This window comes from Festucalex cinctus, chromosome 11 (genome assembly GCF_051991245.1).
Source record: "Festucalex cinctus isolate MCC-2025b chromosome 11, RoL_Fcin_1.0, whole genome shotgun sequence".
Classification (NCBI taxonomy): domain Eukaryota; kingdom Metazoa; phylum Chordata; class Actinopteri; order Syngnathiformes; family Syngnathidae; genus Festucalex; species Festucalex cinctus.
This window is the reverse complement of record NC_135421.1, coordinates 17,487,273-17,503,199: the sequence shown is the minus strand read 5'-3', so window position 1 is coordinate 17,503,199 and position 15,927 is coordinate 17,487,273. Positions and strand designations below refer to the sequence as shown.

Here is a 15,927-nt window from a genome sequence, read left to right as displayed (position 1 = left end):
TGAACACAAAGTAGGAGAGCACAGCAAAGTATCCCTCTTTCTACAAAAACCACATCTTACAATGAAGCCACTTATATTTGATCATTAATGGAACGACGTGCAGTTTACATCTATTCACTATTGTTAAAACAAAACTCGAGGTGTCAAATTTAAACTATTAATCAACAACTAATCGATTAGCAAAAGCCTAATAATATTTTTATATATTTATATTCGACGTGCAGGTAGAACTGAAAAATGTTTAAATTTTGAGTGAGTTGATTTTTTGTAAACAAATGCACAAATGCAGTTAATGTTGGTTTGCTGTTCAGTAGTTTTGTGCCATTTTTTTGGGGAACAGGGCTGGACTGGCCATCTGGCATACAGGGCAGATGCCCGGTGGGCCGACGTCTTTTGGGCCAATACAGTACTATTTCATTCGTATTTTCCCCTATTTTACCCCAAGAGAGGGAGAAGACGAAGTCAAAATGCCAGGGCCGATTTTTTTTGTGCCAGTCCAGCCCTGTTGGGAAATGACATTATGTGATTGTTTTATGATCGTTCAGACCCTTTGCTGAACTTTTATACGCACGCATTAAAACATGTATTGTGAAAAATGAAATATATTAAGAAACGTGCACGTATTTTGGCCATATTTAAAATATCATTTTTGTCATAAATCTGCTTAGGACGTGTCTGGTCCTACGCGCCCCCCCTGATAAAATAAATAAATAAATAAATAAATGTGGCCCCCGCCAGCATTTAAGAAGTTGCTCATCCTTGGTGTTGAACTTCCAATTGAACAAATACCCTCTCATACGCCAAGGAATCAATCAAATGTTTGCTCAAAACCAAAATAGCCAACTTCTTGTTCAAAATTAGGCATGGATGGGTGCTTGAGGTTTTTTTTGCGGGTCCTGTTATGATAGACCTGTCCACCAATTTTCATAGCGATGCGTGAATTTATCATCATCCATCTGTTTAGCATACTTGCTAACAATTCAGGCTCATTTTGACGAATTCTCTAGTAAGAGCTTTACCAACCAAAATGGCCGACTTCTTGTTCAATTTCGGCCATGGGTCATTTCGATTTTGTCCACGCAATTTTATGTTGGTAAGTCAAACTGGTGTTGTAGCTAATTGTTTGAAACATTGAGTGAGGTCTTTTTGCCCAATTTTTCAGAACTCCTAAAATACATCCACCACCAGGATCCACGCTTGCAAAAAACGATGCGTTTTGGGCCATGTGGAGCCACCGTAAAACGTGATTTATTAGTCGGAAGATCAGGAAAAAACACGACTTTCACACGACTCCTAAAGCTGTTAATTGTTCGTCTTTGCGTGCCCTGTGATTGACTCCTTGTCCTCAGCAAAATGTGGTCATGTACGGCACATTGCAGTAAAACGGAAGATTGACAGATCACACCTGGTTCTCCCAGCACCGCTGGCTCACTATCACATCACATCACATCACATCACAAGCCATCCCTCCATCCCCCTCCCTCCACTTCGTCGTCCTCCTCTTCCTCATCTTTCCCCTCAAACACGACTCATCTGGCTAGTTGCGTGGAAAAAAACAGTCTTCACACTTTTCCATTCTCTTGCTCACTAGTTGAAAGAGAGAGAGAGAGAGAGAGAGAGAGAGAGAGAGAGAGAGAGAGAGGAGGGTGTGGTTTTGGGCTTCTGCTGCAGTGGAAACATCTCGGCCATCCAAAAAGACTCCTCAGCTATGCAAGTGTTGGGATTTGGTGCAGCCCGGATGTGTCTCCAAAATGCAATTCATCCATCGTTATCTCGAGACTTGAATGGAAACACCAGAACAACGTTTGCAACTTTAGCAGCTGTGATTTTTGGACACAGTCTTATCTTAACCATCCAGTTGTCCAGTTCATGGCTGACTGGTTGTGACATTCAAATTTTATCCTGCGTTTGTTTAGTTAATTTTATTTTATTTTATTATTTTTTTTAGAACTCCAAGTCAGTGACCTGGTGCATGATTAATTATTATATATATATATATATATATATATATATATATATATATATATATATATATATATATATATATATATATATATATATATAATTATTATATTATCATTATTAAAATTCTAAAAATGCTCAAAATGTATACAGTATAATTTTAAAAAAATGCAAAGAAATATAAAGTGCTTAGGCATTTTTTTTTCCAAAAATATTTATACGAAAAAATCAAGAAATTTTGAAATAAATATGTTCACTAATGGGGACAAAAAACCTACAAAAATTGACAATTAGCTTTTTCATTTTTAATTTAAAAAAAAAAAAAAGACCAAAGGAAAAGGTTTTAGATTTTTAAAATATATTTTATTCTACATTTTCAAAACAGGTTAATATGAACAACTCAGTTTAATAATCAGAAAATAAGATGCAGTTTCTTACCATTACTTTTTAAAAAAAAAAAAAGAAAGAAAGAAAAAAAAAAGCCATCCAAGTAAATTAAATCTGAAGGTTTTTTTTTGTTTGTTATTTTTGAGGGTGGGAGGGTGGTTCAAAACTTTGTCAGACAACTTCATCATCCAAAATTAGAATAAGAGGATGCTAATTCTCTTTTTATTATTTTTAAAGAAGAAAAAGGACCACAGGATATGTTTAATTTTAAGAATATTGTTTTAATTTCTTTTCCCAGATTTTCAAAACAGTAGATTAAATATAATCTTTTTTTTATTATTATTTTTTTTCTTAGATTCTCTGAGTTATTCTACAATATTTTAGATGACTTAATGTGAACCACTCTATGTTTAATTATTACAAAAAATATACAAATACTTTCTTTCTTTTTTTTTAATAAATAGAAAACTAATGCAGAACATAATCTATTTTTTTTTTTTCTGTATGTTGAAAGCAGCCAATTTGAGCTACACTAATCCACTCAAGTACCAGTCGAAAGTTTGGACACACCTACTCACGCAACAGCATTTTAACAGCTGCAGCAAACCAGAGCAAAACCATCTTTTTGCATTGCGTTTGAACCCCAACTTTGAAGTGAAGTGAAGCTCACCTTTTGGCCCCCACTAAAGTATAGCCTGGGGAGCCAAAAAGTGACAGTGCGCTATATAAACTGCCAAGCCTGTGATTATAGCATGCATTTTACACGTGCATGTTATGACTGGACTGCTGCGGTCGCAAAATCAGCATGCAGCAGAAAAAAAAAAAATGTTAAAACGTTTACCCTGAGCGGATGCAGCGGCCACTCCACACTCGACTTGCTTCTCAAGTTGAAGAAAAAAATAAACGTATCAGTTGGAAATGACAGCAAGCAGGCTCGTGGTCATTATCCTCTTGATAAGGTCCGAAAGGGGGGAAGAAAAAAGAAAAGGTTTGAGGACAGGCAAGCAGGCAGTCTCCCTCCCGGTCTCGACCCAGAGGAACTGTGGCGCCGAGTTCAAGGCTGGGATGGGACAAATTTCCAAACTCTTGGAATTCTGCCGCCTCACTCGATTCCTCCCTCCCACTTCTCTGTGAAGGAAAAAGAGGAAGATGGGTGGAGGGGAGGGGGTGTGCGGAGATGGAGCGCGGACTAAATGAAAAGCAGACACATACTGAAGCCCTGTTTGGTCTGGATGCGAAGGCACTGAGATGATGTCACAAATTTCTTTCGACCTCGCTTGTCATCTCCAACAACTTTCCACACGCTGCCCATGTTATACAAAAGTTAGTTTGTTAACATTTTTTTCTTTTGGCCGCTCACTCACAGACACACCTTTGGCATCATTTTTTTTCATTTTGCTAAATAAACACACAATTGTTGTGCGACAATAGGAAAACAGTCAAATGTAATATTGCATATACGTTTCTACAGTGCAGGAGCCTTTGTGCGTGATTGCCTTTTATGGTTTGTCAACATGTGCCCTGTGATTGACTGGCGACCAGTCCAGGGTGCGCCTGAAATCACGATAGGCTACATTTAGCTATGACTATAACGAGGACAAGCAGTTTGGAATACAGATGGACGGAAGGCAGCGATGCAGCTGAATGTAAATATTTATCACTGGAGGCTTATTTACAAACACTTGCTTGAGATATTTATTTCTGGGGTGCAGGATGTGAGGTTAAGGTTAACCATGTGCTCGTAAAATTCTTTAGTAGTTGGCCTGTTTTACTGCTACCTCACATCCATCCGCACTCCCCACCCACCTCGTGCTCGGGGAGGGCAAGAATATACAGTGTTCAAGGCTGGACTGGCCATCTGGCACACAGGGCAGATGCCCGGTGGGCCGCTGTCTTTTGCGGTCGATGTGGTGCTATTCTGTTATTATTTTTCCTCCCTTTTACCCAGAGAGAGACCGGCCCACAATTTAGAAGGAGCAGCCCATTCATCCATTTACAACATAGAGTGCAAACTGAACCAATAAACATCAGTGGTCGAGCTACATGGTAGCCAAGGGTGGCTAGGAATCGGGCTAGACTCAAAATGCCAGGGGCGATTATTTGTGCCAGTCCAGTTCTGACAGTGTTCCGTCATTTTCCGCTAGGGTTAGGTTCCAAAAAAATACCCGCAATAAATGAAATTAGCTAGCTTTAAAATTTACTATAAATGTTTTAAGTCTCTAAAACTTCTCACCACACAGTTTTATACACTTTTCTCATTGAGGCATTTACCTTTTCTCACATTTCTCTCTTGTTTAAACATGCTCACTGTTCAAACCTTCGTAAATTTTATATTATAGGTAGGTTACATTACATTGTAAATGTTTATTGTGTGTCAGTATGGGGCGTGAAACAATGGAACAGTCTGGCTATTCAACATAAGCAATAAGCAGTTATATGAAAACACAGTTTGGTCACAATATTTCAGTGAGAGGGCCTTGAATTTATAAATAATTGGTGCAAGTGTGTCCTTGCTGTTATTGTGGGAATGCTGAAGCATTCCCACAATATGTTATTGTGATTTTGATTCTCCGCACTTCTTTGCCGCGTAACAACTCCTACATAATACTTCCAATTTACATTGTTCAAATTTCAACTCGCTTAAAAAATTCACGCCTCCCGTGGCATATATTGTGTGATTCCACATTACTTACAGTATTTGCACAATTTAACATTTAATATAAACTTTTCCCCATTCATTTTCAATGGAACTGACATTGAACTTTTTCTAAGTATCACTTTTCTCGCCCACTTCCATACATATAACTTATCATCATTACCAGGTGTCTGGTACTGCTCGGTGGCACAGTTGGTAAAGTGCATTGTCCAGTAACCAGGAGGTTAGAATTTCATAATGTATCTCTCAATTTACTTTATAACCTATTCCACATGCATTCAAATCTTAGCATTCAACTTTCAGCATTCCCACGCAATTTCTACAGAAATTGCACTTAGTCTATTTAGTGTTGTTATTGTCTATTATCAAAGTTGATATTTATGTTTATGTCTAGTTCTTACTATTATATTCCTGGAATATATAATGTACAGTGTATTACCATTGTTGGTATGAACTATAAGAATGTGATACAGTATCTGTTGCTTATGGTAACATCACCATTATTAGCACTTAACAATTCAGTTATGCCACGATATTGTTTATATATTATGATAAAATTGTTTAAGATAGCAATACTGTAATTTGCAGGAAGTACTGTATATTTGTGTTTTATAGATTAGAGTTGGGGTGGGATTAAAGAAGTTTTCTTCTCTCCACTCCCTTTCAGGCAATTTTTTATTTTTATTTTTTGTTCATATTATGAAACTAAAGTGTGAATTGTTGCTCTTGAGTTCAATTGAAAATTGTTGCCTGAAATAAATGATGAATGAATGAATGAATGGATGGATGGATGAATGACTGAATGAATGAATGAATGAATTGCACTGAAAAAAACTCCGTAATACTGCAAGGCTGCGAAAAGTGAACCGCATTATAGCGAGGGAACACTGTATGCGTAGTGTGCACTGTGGAATCAACTCCATACTCTATGCTGGTACCAGGGGCCAGCTTTCAGTTTTCAAAATAATAGTTTGCATCAGGCCCAATATAGCTTGTTGTCTAACAGTCAAACAAATTCAGAAATGTAGGGGTAAGGATTACCATCAGGTTAGAGTTATCAGATTAGCCTGCAAGCTAGCAAGGTGCAACATGAGAGTTGAGCAACCATTTTTTAGTTTTCAAACTAAAAGCTTGCGAGTTTGGTTTAGCTGGCTTCTGGTACGGGTTAGGTCAACTAATAATGGCGACATTGGCCGCAGTGTCTTTCACCTGAAGTCAGCTGACAAAAACTCCAGCTCATAAACAATCATAATGGCGATAAACTGTTTTGAATGTGGATGGATGGATAAACGTGATAGACCAGCATGCAAATAGTCATCGCTTGTTTACAAAAGCTACTTCCCTTTAAAGTATCTTTCATTTGTTTCAATCGTGTAAATTTGTGTCATGGAGATGTTTGTTTTAGAAGTAGTCAAACATTAAGAAAAAAAAAATCACACTCAGGAATGTGCCTTACAATACATTGGTAATTACACTGCGAAGTGAATGAAATTCTTTGGCTACAATAGAAAAAAAATAGCTCAAGTACAGAAAAAGCATCTTTTTTTATGGCTTTATAATGATAGCTTACAGTGCAGCATAGGGGGTCCGTTTCGCTTCACTGTACATGTTGCATGTATGCCACCGAGTGTTGGTGGCAAGCATGATTGCGCATAGGATAAACATAAATGGTAATGGCGGTGTAACCTTTTATGAGGTGCTAATTATGAAATACATATTTGCACCGTGCTATGTTGGCCCCAGAGTGACTGTGTCCCCATTGCAGGCACGCCAGCTGTCAACAGCAGCACTGTGGAGCATTTTGTCGCTAAACAGTTTTTTTTTGACAGGTTTCCTTTAGGAGAAAGGTTTGATTGTTTTTTTTTTGGGGTGGATTAACGCCACTGTGTCTGTTCATAAAGTCGCTAAAAGTCTTCATTTGCACATTGGCCTCACTCAAAGAGGTAGTTTGCAAAACATTTTTTTTTTTTTCATGTCTGTGTTTTAATGGAAGGTATCAATCGGAGCAGGACACGCAACATTTCAAAGTTGGTAATTTTAGTTTGAAACATATAGAATTTTTTCATTATTATTTATAGCATTCCTACATATGCTAATTGGATTCTTTATTATTATTTCAGGCACATTTTATTCTCCACACGTTTTTGATGTGCAAAACCTCCCACATAATACATCCGATTTACACTATTCAAATTTCAACTTGCTTAAAAAATTCACGCCATCTTGGGTATATATCATCTGATTCCACATAACTTATAGTACTTTCACAATTTAACGTTAAATATAAACTTTTCCCCATTCATTTCCAATGGGACTGACATTGAACTTTTTCCAAGTCACATGTCCCACGCCTACTTGCGTACATATAACTTCTCATCATTACCAGCTCTCTGATACTGCTCAGCAAAGCATGCTTGGGAAATGTTTTATTAGCATTCAGCTTTCAGTATTCCCATGCAATTTCTGCAGAACTTGTACTTAGTCTGTAGCTCAAAGAAATTTGGCCAAATGAAAACAATTGGAAGCAAGTCTACAAGACAGATAAGGAGAACCATGTTGGCAACTTTTATTGATCATTTTGAGCATTCTGAAAATTCTTAAATGGCCACACACCTGAATTCAACCCACGAGAGAATGCTTTTCCCAAACATTTAAAGACACGCTCATCGAAAGATGTTTGACAGAGAGAATAAAAGATGAGCTACCACAAGCTAAACTGTTGACTGGCCATAGCTGCAGTGCATTATGGGTACTGTAGTTTCTAGGGATGTAACGATAACGGCAATATCATGATATCGTGATATTAAAACTGCCACAATATATCGTCGTCGTCATGTCATGATGTAAAAAAAAAAAGTCCGGGTGATTTACATTTGTGCAGTTGTAGCACCCTCTGGTGGCTAGTTTTAATTTAGTGCAGTTTAATTTTCAAAAGGCACGTTTTGGCCCTTCTATGTTTAAAATCCACACTAGTGGTCACATGAAGGGGAACGTAATTTGCTTGTGAACCGAGTCGATATGTGTAGGAACTGAACGTGTTATATTTATATGTTTTTAATAATTTAATAATATTTTTCATTGCTATATTGTACAAAAGCACAATATTGTGTGTGTATTTTTTAGGAGCTCTTTTTTTTTTTTTAACAATATTTTGATCTTTTTTGTTTCGCCAATCTCCCCACAATATTGTGATAATTATCGTATTGTGACCTTCATATTGTGATAATATCGTATCGGGATGTTACGATATCGTTACATCCCTAGTAGTTTCCATCCGTCCATCCATCCATCCATCCATCCATCCATCCATCCATCCATCCATCCATCCATCCATCCATCCATCCATCCATTTTTCTAATAGTGCTCGTTCTCATGGTCGCAGGTGACTTCGAATCTATCCTAGCTGACTTTGGGCAAGAGGCGGGGCACATAAAGCACAATCATTCACAATCATTGACACAAATGAACAATTAGTCTCCATTGAACCTAACAAGCTCTTTCTTGTGATGTGGAAGTAAATATCTCCATTCTGCATTTCAGAATCCTCGCAACGGAGCCTGCTGGGGTCAGTGTGTGATGACACCAAGCGAACATCTGCGCATCTGTCCGCCCTCACCACCCTCTGTCGGCAGTCTGTGATCTGCAAAGGTAAAAACCCTCTTATCCTAAACGGGCTCTTAAACGGCAGTTACACACAGTTCTTTATTCATCAAGTGCACGCACACACAAATGCAAAAAAAGATTCCAAATGTCCCATATGGAAGCGCTTATAACACTGGCCCGTGTGTGTCCGTGTTCTGTTCACTGAAAAGCATTACTCATGCGAACATTTGCAGCAAAGCATTGCTCTGTTGTGGTGCTGGCTGCTAGGCAACCACTGCTTGGATGATCCACTAAGATATGTTCTGAGAGAAGCTGATAAGCAGCAAGATCATAATATAAAGTGCCCAGATATCCCAATCGTCTTCTAATAGGCTAATGACAAAGGGGATTATTTTTATTTATTTAGTTTTATGAATTAACCCTGTGTTCATGTTGAGGGTGAAATTGACCAAGCTTTACGTTTGATATACTGTATACCATTTATAAAATATTATATATTATTTGTAACTGGAGAACTAGGTGTTCAATGACTTTTTTGTTAAGTTTACACAAAAAAAAAAAAAAAAAAAAAATCCTGACACCAGTGTCACCAACTGACGAGAAATTGTTGACACGTGTACATCATCACAATATACATGGAAAATGTCAGAAAGATCCATATCTGGACTTGAACAGGAAGTTAGCAATTTTGGTTTGACACTGCCATATGTGGTGGAGCATCAAAAAGTTTGATGATCATCCTGAGGATTCTCAGAAAGTTAAAAATAAAATAAATCCATTCCCTGATGTGCGTTTCACCAATTGACATGAAATTGGACGGACTTATCTATCATAACAGGATGCAATTATCCATGCTTGAAAATGAACCGAAAGTCAGCCATTTTGGCTATTTTGGGACTTTTGATGATCATTTCAAGAATTTGCCATGAGGGACAGACAAACAAAAGATATGTAATTTGGGGGGCCTCAGCAAAGTTATTAAAAAAAATGAGACACCAGTTTGATCAGTTGACAGACAATTTGCTGGACATGTCTATCATAACAGGACACACAAAATAATGTCAAATATTCAGAGGGTCAATGTTGTGAGCTGTCTAGGTGGCTCAGTGTAGACAGCTGTGGTGAAACGACTCTTTGATGGACATCATGGTTTGGCTGGGTAACAATGCACTACTTGTTGTTTAATCCCCTCTGACTTATCATTCCCTCAGTTACAAAAAAAAATAAAAAAAAATGAGACAAACGATCATTTTCTTCAGTGTTCCGGGAGGGGTTCTTCCTCACTGTATATATATGTGGAAATTATGAAGCACATAGCCGCATTAGTCATTAACTTACAGTATACTTGGCGTTTCTACTCATACCAAAATGACATGATCACTTAACTGTCCTTGCCTTATGAAGACATTTGATACAAAGTCACCAGAGGAGAACATGTACTGGCGTACACATCGGGGGGGGGGACTAAATCCTCCTTTCATGTCTCACTCCAAAAGGGAGCACTGAGTCATACTGGTGTGTAATATATATACTAAACTAACAAACATCATTTTCTGTGGTTCAGGATAAGAGGTTAGCTTAAGTGGGTGCTACAACTGCTGTTTAGTTCAATCTCACACATTAGTGACATTGCCATTCCTTTGGCTGTTTGTCTAATTGTGCCCTGTTCAGGGTCAGCTGGGATCGGCTCTACTAACCCGCAACCTCAATTAGGACAAGTGATTTTGAAAAAAGGATGAAAATGTACTCTACTCTCCCATTCGTGGATTAACCCAGAACTTCAGAACTTTCCATTAACCCACCATTCACGCAGCGTCCGCTGTCTTACGTCAGGCAAACTATTTGAAAGGACCATCAGCAACAAGTCCTCGGCTAACCAACAAGACTCCTCCTTAGAGGCGTCCGCCCTGGCCAAACTGAGTAATCGGGGGAGACCGTAGTCTTGGTGAGAGAGCTGACTGAAATAACCCGATGGTCACTCTTCCGAGATCCCGTGCGGTGATGATGAACGTTCCAGAAGATTAACCAGAGTTGCAGCCCACAACACCACAGGATAGAAAAAAAAAAAGAGACTCTCATAATGAGAGCGCGGAAATTCTCGGGAGTGATGAAACATTTAACCAAAGCCAGTGAAAATTCTCAATCATTCCAGGTGATTTTATTTCCATGGAATTAAATCAACAGTGCAGATGAGAACTTTTTATCCAAGCCTCACCACAGGATTAGTAAAGGTGGGCCAATATTTCTGCACCACTTAGTTGGAGGTGGCGGGGATTCAGTGCCCTGCTCAAGGGTCAGAAGTTCCCCAATTTAATAGTCACTGCCTTACTGATTGAGGTGAGTGGAGAAAATGAATTCAGTTTTACACCAAAAGAAAATATTGACTCATTACTGCATACAATCGACTCATTCCAGCACATTTCACTTTGGGAGGCTAACAAACCCAAACAACAATCGCCCTCGTATTAATTCTGACAAATTGCTTATCATTCTGCTCTGTTTTATTTGGCTCGGCAAAGGCAGCTGCTGCAGAAACTCTCATCAACTGTCCGCTAGTTTTTCTAGCAGATGTTACAGTCCGGTATGTGAACATGTTATGTATTGGACACTTGTCTCATTACCACCTAATAATTCAATGACAAAAGCGCAAAGTTTTACTCCAGGCTGTTTGCATTTACTGTACATACGACGGGAATGTGGAACGCATTACCACTTGGTCCTTTTGCCAAAATAAATCATACGTTTCCAACTGGTAGTCTGTTCACATCCTTTTAAAAGTTGCAAAAGTGTTTTTTTTTATTTTTGCTTTGAGCCTTCCATTTTTACGCCAAATCCCCGAAAAAGTCATCAAAGTTGCATGGTTTGGTCATAAAATCTCAGTGATCATCAAACATCAAACACTTATGAATGTCCACATCGACGCAATTTAGTGGTGCCCATCTGATTAGGAATGCCTGCTTCCGATTGTTTAGGTCAAGCTCTGCAATTTGCCCTAAAATGTAAGCTTTGAGCCAAAATGGCCGCCACTCAATTTTGAGGCATATGGATCCTTGAGAATTTGTCATGTGTCCTGTTGCGAGAGACGTCTATTTTCCTATGGAGGACCCAAACTGCCAAAATTAAAAATAAAGAAATAAATAAATAAATACATAAATAAATAACTAAAAGTGAAAATACAAACAGATGATAAAGAATATAATTAAAAAATTAAATACAAACGTATTTATGCATATATATATATATATATATATATATATTTCCATTTATAATTTTGTTATATAATTTTCAAGTTATATTTTTTTATATCCGTTTTTATTTTCACTTTGTCACTTATTTTTTAGTTTTATTTCTTTATTTTTTTTAGTCATTTATTTATTTTGAATTTTGGCAGTTTTGGTCCTATGAATAAATAAATAAATAAATAAATAAATAAATAATGACTAAAAGTGAAACTAAAAACAGATATAAAAAAATATAATTCAAAAATTAAATACAAATGTGTTTATGTATATTTTTTTGTTATTTTTATTTCCATTTATAATTTTTTAAATATAATTTTCGCATTATATTTGTTTATATCCGTTTTTATTTTCACTTTGTCATTTATTTATTTATGTAGTCATTTATTTATTTTGAATTTTGGCAAATTTAGTCCTCCATAATTTTCATGTTGATTGGTGAAACTAGAAGTCTTCAACCTTCACTGGGTTCGCTACTGAGTACATTTTGATGTGTTGTGTTCAGCAACCATCAAATTGAGACAACAATGACACTAAACAAACGTCGAGAGCGTTTGTTTCTATTTACATGCCACGTTTGCATGTTTCCGTCCATGAAGAGCAGAAATCGCTGAGGGACGAAGAGGCCCCAACCAAACTCTTGCAAATAATTCATCCGTTTCCTCCGAAGGGATGAACGCCGTCTTGAACATCTGCTGAAACGCTCGTGTTGTGCTCTTCACAGTTTGCATCTGCTCGCGTCTCTTGAAAGATGAACTCAACTGACATCACTTGCAAGGTTTCACACTTTCATCGGCAACTCAGGGGCATGTTTTCTTGTTGTTGAAATAAACAATTAAGACCACATTTTGGGAAACCATGACGATGGTGTAGCTCGAGTACAAGTCACCATCTTCGGCTTTTCACACATTTTAAATGTCATCTTTATGATTAAGCATCGCCATCTTTGTGCGCTTGCACCTATTTTGATGGTTTGCTTGAGGAAAAAAAAGTGGGGGATTATGGAAAAAATATGAATGAAGAAAAAACAGCTTAAGACCTCGTGGAATAATAACATGGAAATGTGTTGCACATATGCAATCGCAGCTGCATACCATCTTTTCGAGATCCCACGTCCTTTGATTTGCTTCATTCGCACATGAACTACAGATTTTTCCCACTTTTTGCTTTTCTGCTGCCTTGATGTGTTTGTGCTGGCACTGCTAAAAAAAATCTTTTCATGTGCACAGCAAGAAACTCCCATCACATTGTCACAATTAACATTATTATTTTTTTTTATTCATTGAAAAAGCTCATTATGTCAAAGCAGCATTGTGAAAAAGTCGTACTAGAGTTTTGTGTTTTGAGTGAAGTCATAAAACTTTTAATCCTATTTTCGTGGCATTTTTCATTTTTATTTTTCTCGCAACGTAAAGCTCCACACCTTTTTTTTTTTGCGAGCGCAAATGGTTCAGGAGACTTGGAAAACCATGCGTCATTTCCCGTCTCCTATGTCACTTTCCTCTATGACACAGCCACACGTGAAAATCTGCCTAAACAATAATAAAAGAAAATAAGATAAAATAAATAAATGAATTAAAATAAATAAATAAATAAATAAATAAATAAATAAATAAATAATATTTTAAAAAATAAATAATAATAATAATAATAAAACATAAAAATCATATATATATATATATATATCGGTATAAAAAAATGTAATAAAAAATAAAAACAAAATAAAAAAGTAAAAAAATATTAATATATTTGGTGGGTTTTTATTAAAGTGTCAAAAACAAACATCCCATCTCATCTAGTATTCGTAGTTCAAGTTTGATAGCAATCGTACAAAATCTTTGTGAGCAGTTTTTTATTTTTTTTGAAGGACTTGAGTAAATGGCTGAAAGTTACCCTTAATAATTGGATGTTTCAACACAAAATGGCCGACGTTCTATTGTCTTTTCGGAAGTAGCTTTCTCTGTGGGTCAACTCATGATAGACATTCCTACCAAATTTCATGTTGCAAAGTGAAACCATCTTGGAGGGACTAAATTTGAGTTTTGTTCGTACTTAGCAGACTATTTCGGTTCAAGGAAGATGATGAACAGGTTCATGGAGTGTGCAACCATTCGCATTCTGGGCTGGGGTGGATGAGCATGTGACCATCAATGGCATAGTCTAGTAGAATTATAGTTCTCCCTATTTGGGAGTTTTTAGCAGGTTGTTTTGGATCTTTGTCCTTTTAGAGGAGCCATGACTTGCAGATTTTTGCTTCACAATACCTTGAGAGTCTTGAGATTTCATTGTACCATGCACAGATTTAAGACCCGGCCAAAAGACATTTTCCCACTTGTGTGTAAGAGGCCCACTTGTTCCATCTTCTGCTTCTGAATGGTTTTTGTTAAATTTTTGTTTTATGTTTTTTTAAACAATCTTAAATTCATAGGAACAAGTTAACTTGACTTACAGTACAGTGAAAAAGAACTCTCTGTCTTCAGAGTCACGTTTTGGGAGAAAACTGTCTCTTACATGGGCTGTTGTGTGATGCACACATATTTCCACAGCCTATTTGGGGTTTGGAAAGACATTCTGGAATATTCCTCTCCCATTACCAAGACTGTTCTACCTCTTACTCAGGCTCTTTCCCACAATGGCCATTTCATCACTGTTGGAGGTAAAACTTACCAAAAAAAAAGCTCAAAAGGCAACATTTTTGCAAGCAAGCATTTATTCTGGTGTGAAAATGTCTTACATGACCTGTCTCAACTAAGCATACAGACGCGTTTCACTGCGTGGCATGAAACGTCTGTCATGACATTGGGATGATCCACTCACAGTTTTCAAATTTGCAAAGCTTCTTTTTAATTATAGATTTTTTTTTAATATTATTATATCAAAGATGAGCAATAAAAGGGGGTCTGACATTAGTTTCACTGATCAACACATGATCATGCTGTTCTAGCAGTTGCTATCTGGTGCTAGCGAGCTGCTTCTGCGTAAGTTAGCACAAAAAATTCCCTAGAGCTCTGACTACCTTAGGTAGGGTGACTTGGGCGTTTCTCTGCGTTTGATTCTCACTTTTGCTATTCAATTCGCTCAAATGAGGGTCAAAATACAAAATTTGACCCACAAACTGCCAAACTGCTTATTTAGAGCCTTGTCATAGCATCAGAATTTGATGATTTTGAAGATTCGCTATAAAATTTGAGCATCATGACTTCAGGAGAATGTTGAATGTTAGCAACTGAATCTTACACTGTTAAAAAAAAAAAAATCGTTAAAAAAAAAAAAAACGAGAAAAAAACAAAAAACGGTCATTTTCCGGCAGCTGGGGCACGATAAAAATACTGTGAAATAACAGAAAATTACTTTATCGTAAAAACAGTTTTTTCTCCATAATTAAAGTACAGTTTTTAACTTTAATTCTAACAAGATTGTATGTAATATAACAGTACATGAAAAAAGTAAATAATCTTTCAAAACATGGGCAATCCACACTATCAGTTTTTGTTTTTTTTGTTTTTTTAAATAATTTGAGATCTTATGAAATGTGTACTTGGTCGTGCTGATGCCTCAGCAGAGGCAGCATCAGTAAGTCCATTTCTTTGCTTGGCGTATTCTTCACTCTCTCAGGAGTTCCCCTTTACCTATACCTCATTAGATGTCCTTTCAAAATAAATGTTAATACGAATGCTACCATCTAGGACATGACAGAAATTCAAGTTATTTTCACTTTAAAAAGTTGTCAATTCATAAAGAAATTATGGTAATATTGTGAATTTTTACTGTTAATTTCTCATTAAATGTATTTTTTTTTTTAGGTTTTTAAAGTTAAATTTGAAATATTTGTGAAATTACGATACATTTGCGAATGTATTTTAACAATCAAAATATGTGTTTCTAATGGAGTTTTTTTTTGTAAAAGAACAAAAATATTGTGTTTTTACAGTTCGTTATTTTACATTTGACATGTAAAATCAGAGTTTATTTTTGTAAATTAAATGAATTTTTTAAAAGACAGAAAAACTGTAAAATAAAAATCTGTTATATTTACTGATTTTTTTTAAATTTTTTAATTTTTTATTTTTTAGTGTAGAT

At 36.5% G+C, this 15,927-nt stretch overlaps 1 protein-coding gene across 2 annotated transcripts in view; it reads left to right on the top strand.

Moving 5' to 3' along the window:
• mlphb (melanophilin b) overlaps positions 1 to 15,927 on the top strand; it is a 140,952-nt gene that overhangs the window by 90,200 nt on the left and 34,825 nt on the right. For both annotated transcript variants that reach the window (XM_077536956.1, XM_077536953.1), the window contains one exon: positions 8,546 to 8,653. The gene's annotated coding sequence lies outside the window, so the exon portion shown is untranslated. The remainder of the gene's footprint in view (positions 1 to 8,545; positions 8,654 to 15,927) is intronic.